The 8,680-nt window shown below is 37.5% G+C and overlaps 1 protein-coding gene and 1 long non-coding RNA gene across 4 annotated transcripts in view; one reads left to right on the forward strand and one right to left on the reverse strand.

The window, feature by feature from the left end:
• The window catches only part of LOC106869149 (uncharacterized), a 29,453-nt gene extending 28,827 nt beyond the window's left edge, over positions 1-626 (forward strand). Inside the window, exon 4 of the long non-coding RNA XR_001409375.2 lies at positions 267-626. This is a non-coding gene — a long non-coding RNA (uncharacterized LOC106869149). The remainder of the gene's footprint in view (positions 1-266) is intronic.
• Positions 1-8,680, reverse strand: part of LOC106869147 (5'-AMP-activated protein kinase subunit gamma-1) — a 486,366-nt gene that overhangs the window by 399,136 nt on the left and 78,550 nt on the right. The gene's annotated exons all lie outside the window — the stretch shown is intronic.

Raw genomic sequence — 8,680 nt, forward strand, 5'->3', positions numbered from 1 at the left:
TGTATATATATATATATATATGTGTATATATATATATATATATGTGTATATATATATGTGTATATATATGTGTATATATATATGTGTATATATATATGTGTATATATATATGTATATATATATGTATATATATTTATATGTATATATATATACAGTCTTGATTGAGCTGACCTATGACTGAAGGCATTCCAACTGTGACCCTCACATCTGTACTTCATGTATAATGCAATTAGGATTACATCATCCAATGTTTTTTTTATTTATAGATATATATATTGTATGTTATGAGCAGCAAGAGATTTGGTTGTTATTTCTAGCATTTCGAACGACCACATAGTGGCTTTCTCAGTTCTTGCAGAAGAGAAGAAATAGAAGAGAAGGAGAAGGAGAATAAAAGAAACAAAAAGGAAGTGGGGAGAAAGGAGAGGAGGAGGAGGAGATGACTGTGAAAATGAAATATTGGTAACAAAGATAAAAAACCCCACATAAAAAAGAATAAAATTTTTAAAAAATGCAAAACTCAAATAAACAAATAAATAAATATGAGCAGACAAACAAATATAAAAAAAAAAAAAAGGAGAGAGAAAATGGTGAATGGTAAAAATATGGAACAAGCACCCTGAAAGAGAAACACATCCAAATATAAATAAATAATAAAATTAAAAAAAACTACTGCTGCAGAATTAATTGATTTTTCAATATTGTTCCACAATAATGGTATTTAAGTGAAAACATAATCTTTTGATTATCGAGACAGTATTTTGTGGTCTCAGACAAGACATCGGCTGTTCCAAGGTTAAGTAAGTTTTGGAAAAAAGACTCTGATGTGTGATTTCTGGGTGTGGTTAGGTGACCCCCCCCCCCTCTAGCCTTTCTTTCAACAGTGATGATTGGCCATAATCTAGTTGTAACCTGTCTTTACATCTTGATAAAATGAAACCCTTGGAAGAACTGAAGTCAAGTTGAAGATGAATTATGTGAAGAAAATCGACTTTAATTTGGATGATTATTTTTGAGCAAAACAGCGATTGTATGTCTCATGCAACAAATACCATACACAACTCTCTCTCTATCTTCCTCTCTATGTATCCATCCATCTATCTATCCATCAGTCTATCTATCAGTCTATCTATATCTGTCTCGACCTATCTATCTATCCATCTGTGTATCTATCTATATTATTGTTATTATTAATATTCAGGTCACAGCTTGGAATCGAACTCGGGGTTAGTAGCCCACACTCTTAACTACTATGCCATATGCCCATGGGCAATTACGGAGTGAATTTTAGGGTTTATAATAATATCGAAAAATACCTTAAGAATGAGAACCCAGGTTCGAAATTTCCACAAGACACCTGAAGAAGGCTGGAGAGTACATCAGCCGAAACATTGTTTTAACAACAAACAAGATGAGGACAAATGTCCGTCAAATATAAATAACTGTCTGATGGTGTTTCCAATATAGAATTCATGTTTGTAATACATAGGCCCACAGACATATTTTCAACTTTGGTTGGGCAGTTGGACAACATACATAAGGTGTTGTTTTGTCTTGGCCCATGTTTCATTAGACTCTTCTTCAGAGAAGGTCCAGAAGGGCCAATCATATATTCAATCCTACCTTATAGGTAATACATTGGATTGCAACAGCTGTTGTTTTCATTAACATGTGGCACTTTTAAGAAACATGTTACCTTTGGATGCATGGGTTTTGCTTGGTGGTTTGCTGATGGTTTGCTGATGTCCAGGCATTTAGTGAAAAAGTATGGAAAAAAAAAGGACTTTACCTCTGCAGTTCTTTGGAAGAACCCCTTTTCATCCATTTGTATTTGTGGCTGTATTCTTTCGATTGTTACTCAATATTCATGACCAGAGGTACAAACAGACATGGAAGCCAAAAAGTGAAAATGTCAAGTTTTGCATTTTTACAACCTTTCCTCTTCTGGGGATCAAAATGCTGAAGTTGATGCATTTCTGTGCCATCACCTGCAATTCAATCCCAGCCTCTTTCATCTCATCACTTGTGAAATACAACCCTGAGGTACCTAAACCTCTCCACTTGCTTCATGTGATGTTCTTCTAACATTCTGAGAAGACTTTCTTAAGAGAACCAGTGTCTCAGCCTTTGCAAAATACATTTTCACCCATGTTCTGCAGCACTTGGTAACGAATGCATTTAGTAGTGCAAATCACCTTCTGGTGTGTCAAGTATAACACCGTGCCATCTGCAAATGTCAACCAACCAATCCCACACCCACCGGTTGTGATTACTTCCACAAAGGTTGTACACATCAACCCATTTCGTAAAAATTATGAATAGAGGTCGTTATATACACCCCTGACTGCTAAATAGGGAAATCATAAAAATCCCATCCAGGAGAGACTATTATTTCTAATATTGATAAAATACACCATTTTGAGCGTGGCTGTTGCCAGTACCGCCTGACTGGCCTTCGTGCCGGTGGCACGTAAAAGCACCCATTACACTCTCGGAGTGGTTGGCGTTAGGAAGGGCATCCAGCTGTAGAAACTCTGCCAAATCAGATTGGAGCTTGGTGCAGCCATCCGGTTCACCAGTCCTCAGTCAAATCGTCCAACCCATGCTAGCATGGAAAGCGGACGTTAAACGATGATGATGATAATGATTGATGATAACCAAAGAGTTTTGTCTCCACCAGAGTTTTCTAGAATCCCTAAACATCAATGGTGTGCCACCTCACATTATCAAAATAAAAATTGGTGTTCTAATAATGTTGTTGAGACAGCATAACTGCAGAAAGGGCCGTTGTAACGATACCCATCGTTATAGACCTATTTTTAATTTTTGTTTTGTTCCTTTTTTTTTTGTGCTCAACTGACACTGATAAATGCAAGTAGAATTGGGTTGACACAAGATGAACTTTGCTAATTCCCCTCATCAATCTGCTACCATCCTACACAGATTTGCCATTTGTTTTCAGACGTCAATTCCCTATCAGACATGCATTTGTTTTGTCAATAAGCAAGTCAAGGACAAAGCTTATCAAAATGTGATACTTATCTCTCGCTACTCCAGTGTTCTTCTAGAGTCAGCTGTACATTGCTATCAGTAGAACTGGAGATCTTCTTAACTAAAAATACATTAGCTAAACAAAGTCAGTTTACTAGATCAAGGGAACGGCATCCCGATAATGAAACTAGAAGATTTATGGAAAATCTTGTCAATATAGCCATTGTTAAAATTTAAAATAGTGTTTACGGAAGCAAGAAAATAACATCATCTTCATTTAACGTCCACTTTTTCATGCTTGCATGGGTCAGACAGAATTTGCCGAGGCAGATTTTCTATGGCCAGATACCCTCCCTGTCACCAACCCTCACCGGTTTCCAAGTAAAGTATATAAACATATAAAATGGCAAAACATTTGTATATTTAATTTATTAAATGATTATTTTATTTCTGATTTGTATTACTTTTATGTATTTCTTCAATATACAGCCATATTTCAATGAAATATTAAGTAACCTCTTTTCAAAATAACAAAATGTCTATTAGTATGCACACACACACACACACACACTTTATTTTAAGATCATATGATGATTGTCAGTAAGAAGCACCATCATACAAGTCATCCATTTCCGATCTTCCACAGTTATGGGGAAATATTATTTGCTTGCAAACGGGTGAGTGTTAGCATCGGGGAAGGCATCCAGCTGTAGAAAAATCTACCTCCATAAAACTCAGTCCTGACCCATTCAAACATGGAGAATTGGGAATTAAAACAATCATTATCATCATCATCATCATCATTATTGTATTTTCTGTGTGTGCTAGTTGAGTGTCATCTCTCCCGCCTATTAAAGACAATAAATTATACATACATACATTGACAGGCTGCTGGTATTTATAGAGTGCTAAAAACTTTCGGTATGCAAATTAAGGACTCCTTCATAGAGTAACTGCTGCATTTGTTGAATATATAAACAGTTTGGCTGTTTGTTTTTCTGGAGACTCAGAATGATGTAGACGCCTCTGATGAGAACCCAAATATCCTCTGGAAGTCTAAGCCTACATTATCCAAAAGAGACTTCCAATTTTTTTTTTTTTTAAGACAATAGCAAGTGATTTAAAAGGTAGTTGGCTGCTATTTCTGGCGGATCAATTGGCCATAAAGCGGATCTCTTATCAGCTTGTGCTTGTAGAGATTTGTTGTTGTTGTTGTTGTTGTTGTTACAACTGTTGTTTTATTTACTCATTGACAGTGGATAGCAAAGAAACCCATGGAATCCATCATGACCTTTCATCTTAGCAATGCAGACTCGAGGCCAACACAACATTGATTTCTTGACGAGTTCTGAAATCATTCCAGTTCTGGAGATTGAAGATTTTCGTCCAGAATGATTTAGCAATAATGGTGGTGGTGGTGGTAGTGGTGGTGTAGTTGAGAGAGTGGGGGTGGTTATGTGGTGTGGTAGTTCTGATGTAATAAGAGCAGGGCTGGTATGGTGTGGTAGTGATGAAAACCGAGGCAGTAATGATCTAATAGACGGGAGGGGGGGTTATGTGGTAGTGGTGGTGGTGAAGGCAAATGGTGGTGCTAGAAAACAGAGTGGGGATAATATTGTGATGGTGGTGGAGATGATGGTGGTGATGGTTATAGTGTAGATATGGCAGTGATATAAGAGAGAGAGAGAGATGGGAGAACTGCATGATGGTGGTGGTGGAGGTGGTGAAATCAGAGATAACGGTGTTGTAGCAGATGGGAAGATTACATAGTAGTGGTGATGGTGGACACAAAAATGGTGGTGATGGATGAGGATAAGATAAATGCTGCTGGTGGTGGTGGTGGAAGGAAGGACCACCCATGACTTCTTATGTCTTCTTTCTCCATGGCCTGGCTTTATATCATGACTATATAAAGTAAATAGCTTTTATATCTCAGGTTATGTTGTTATGCTCAAGAGTTCTAAGAAGAATGAAATGGTACTATATAAGTTTACCTCTGTCTAGAGACTTTAAGTACTTTGAAATATGGTGCAGGTGTGGTGGTATGGTAAGAAGCTTGCTTCCCAACCACATGGTTCTTGGTTCAGTCCCACTGCATGGCACTTTGGGCAAGTGTCTTCCACCATAGCATCAGGCCAACCAAAGTCTTGTGAGTGGATTTGGTTGATGGAAATTGAAAGACGCCCACACACGGGTGTTCGCTTGTCCCCCACCACCACTTGGTAACCAGTGGTGACAGTGATGTGTGCATAAATGCAAAGTTGTTACCAGTTCAAATATGTCTTGATGTAGATGAATAGGTGGAAATATACTGAGTCAGTTCCCCAAATCCCCTAAGCATGTATGCATTTCAGAATCTCTGCTTCAACAACAACAACAAATTAGAAAGCCAGGTGCTGCAAATTGCCTTTCTTAAGGGTCTGAATTTACTCCCAAGCATATTTGAACTGGCACCAAGTTTGTATTTATTCACATCACAGCTTAGTACTGACACCCCATATTTTATTTACCCTCAGCTGCTGAATAACACAACCAGTCCTTGAACGATGAGGAAATACCATAAGCAGGACCTACCCTTTGAGTCAGTTCGCAGCATCTGCCTTTCAGGCCTCTGCTGCTGAAGAGGAGATAATCACTCTGAAATGCATGTATCCAACAGTCTGGTTAGGGAGCACTGTGAGCTGACTCGGTGCATTTACACTTATTTGTCTACAGCAAGAAATTTTCTCCACCACAAAATACTGTGAATGACTTTCTTACTGATTAAATTATTTCTCAAGTGTATTTGAACTGGTAAGCATGGAAAGCGGACGTTAAACAATGATGATGATAATGATGTAGAATCAATGCATCATACTCTCCGTCCTTGCCCTCCTACCAATTCCTAGTCTGGTCTTAATGTAAGAATTCATTACTGTTTCATATTTTCCCATGTTACGTAAGACAGTGCGTGGTCATGTGTTAAGAAAACATTTGAACAAATGTCTAATTGAAAGAAACCTCAGATCAGAAATACTGAACCAGTCGACTTTATTTGTAGCATTTGTGTGTAGGATAGATATTGATTAACTTATTGATTGATTAAGCATTGTAAAATCTAATGTGTTCTGCAGACAGTGCCATTTAAACATGTTCAGGCAAAACAAATCCACATCCATGACCAAATTCAATACGATGATAGCAGGGAAATGTGTCAATTTGATCTCCTCACCGATGGAGGCAGCCTTTGTGGAAACTAAGGCACAAACAACAATGGGTGTGTTTAGAAGTTATGTTTACCCTGGGAAAACACTACTGTTTATATATATATATATATATATATATATATATATGTGTATGTGTATGAGTGTTTGTTTATAAAAATATGTGTAAAAGAAATATATATAAAAGTGGTTGGTGTTAGAAAGGGCATCCAGCAGCAGAAATATTTCCAAAGCTGACATTGGAGTACGATGCTGTACTATGGTTCGTTGGATCCTACCAAACTGTCCAACCCATGCCAAATGAAAAACAGACAGCTGATGATGATGATGATAGTGATGGTGATGTATCATCAGCATTAGTCAACATCCATTTTCCCTTCCTAACATCAAACACTTCACAGAGTGTACTGTGTGCTTTTTAGGTGGCACAAGTATAGATTCTCTTTCCGTGGCACCAGCACACACATTATATATAATGTGTGTGTGTGTGTGTGTGTGTGTGCATACACATGAGAGTGAAAATGCATCTCCCTGCTGTTCACTGGTCTGTAAACAATAACCCCCAACGATGCTGCTTCACTTGCTGTCAACCATGGAAGCATCTCCAGGATCCTTGACATGTTGTGTAATCTTTGTAAGGAAATGCCTCATTCGTGCTGCATCATTTGTTTCTCGGTGTCCATGTAAAGCATGTCTGTGCTGTTTATTGTTCAACAGATTGGGAGATTAATGTCCCACTTGGAAAAAGGTGCTGGCAACGAGAAAGGCATCCAGCCATAAAAAAAAAAACTTTGCCCTAATAATAAATTCACATTTGACACATGCAAGCATGTTAATGGTCTGCACACACGCACGCACGCACGCACGCACGCGCGCGCATAAATAGCCAAGATATAAACTGTAACATCGGATGGTAGCTAAAAGAAGTTTACCAAAAATACACCAACTGGGGGAACCGCTTTCCATGCTGGCATGGGTTGGATGATTTGACTGAGGACTGGTAAGCCAGAAGGCTGCACCAGGCTCCAATCTGATCTGGCAGAGTTTCTACAGCTGGATGTCCTTCCTATCGCCAACCACTCCGAGGGTGTAGAGGGTGCTTTTACATGCCACAAGCACGAGGGCCAGTCACTTGGTACTGGCAACGGCCACGCTCAACAAGGTGTTTTTTACGTGCCACCTGCACGGGAGCCAGTCCAGCGGCACTGGCAACGACCTATGGTATGCATGAATTTTTGTATTGGCATGTAGATGTTAATATATTTGTTTATATATGTATGCACATGTAGGTATATATATATGTATGTACCTACATATATATGTGTGTGTATTAGAGTATGTAGCATCTACATGTATAAATATAAAAATAGATATGTATATTCATTTTTAAGGCTGTCAGAATTTATTCATTTTCCCACTTTATTATAATTAATTACTTACTTAATTAAGCAGTTATTATCTACATATTATTATATTTTATTTCTTTACTCATTCTCTATATATTTATGTTATTATTACACAAGTAATTGTGTATATATTTTGAAATATTCCTACATAATTAGGAAGCTCAATTATGTTTTCATCTAATATGTAATACTAACGCTTAATTACTCTTTCTCTCTCTAATTGCTTGATGTTATATTTTGTGGAAAATTAATTTTTCTCAGTCAAATTTGTTCTGAATATTGGAATCATAAATGTTCTGAAAGGACTTTGTTACATACAGTTCTATATTTAAGAGAAGAGGAATTATGTACATTATTTACATTTGACGGATATTTGTCCTCATCTTGTTTGTTGTTAGCACAACATTTCGGCTGATATACCCTCCAGCCTTCATCAGGTGTCTTGGGGAAATTTCGAACCTGGCTTCTCATTCCAAGTTTTAAAATAATTGCCATACGTGTTCTAAGAGGTAACTAAAAGAGATGACACACAAAGGCCCAAAGGCCACCTGTAACACACTTCTTCCTCCGAAAACTCATCCGATGCATGCCTGCAGGGAAAAGCAAACATAGAACAATGATGAATAATAATGATTGTGTTGATCTTGTTACTTGGGAGGGCAGAAAAATATCATGGGTGCTGCCCCTCCGTCTCAGAAGAAAGGGAAAAATATATACGAAAACTTTATATTTGTTATGATGGCAAAGTGGACTTAATGTATAAGAGATGCCTTTCCAAATAGAAACGTATAGACACACACACACACACACACACACACACACACACACACACACACACACACACACACACACACACACACACACACACACACACACACACATCCACATGCATGTGTGCACGCACATATGCACACAAGAAATAAATATATAAAGAAAGATTTCAGCCTAAGCAAGTATGGTAAATTAATAAGTGAATTAATGATGATTATATAGATACAGCTGTGTGTATGAGTATGTGGTGTGTGTGTGTGTGTATGTATATATATATATATATATATATATATATATATATATATATAT

The sequence above is a fragment of the Octopus bimaculoides genome, chromosome 9, assembly GCF_001194135.2.
Source record: "Octopus bimaculoides isolate UCB-OBI-ISO-001 chromosome 9, ASM119413v2, whole genome shotgun sequence".
NCBI classification, from domain to species: domain Eukaryota; kingdom Metazoa; phylum Mollusca; class Cephalopoda; order Octopoda; family Octopodidae; genus Octopus; species Octopus bimaculoides.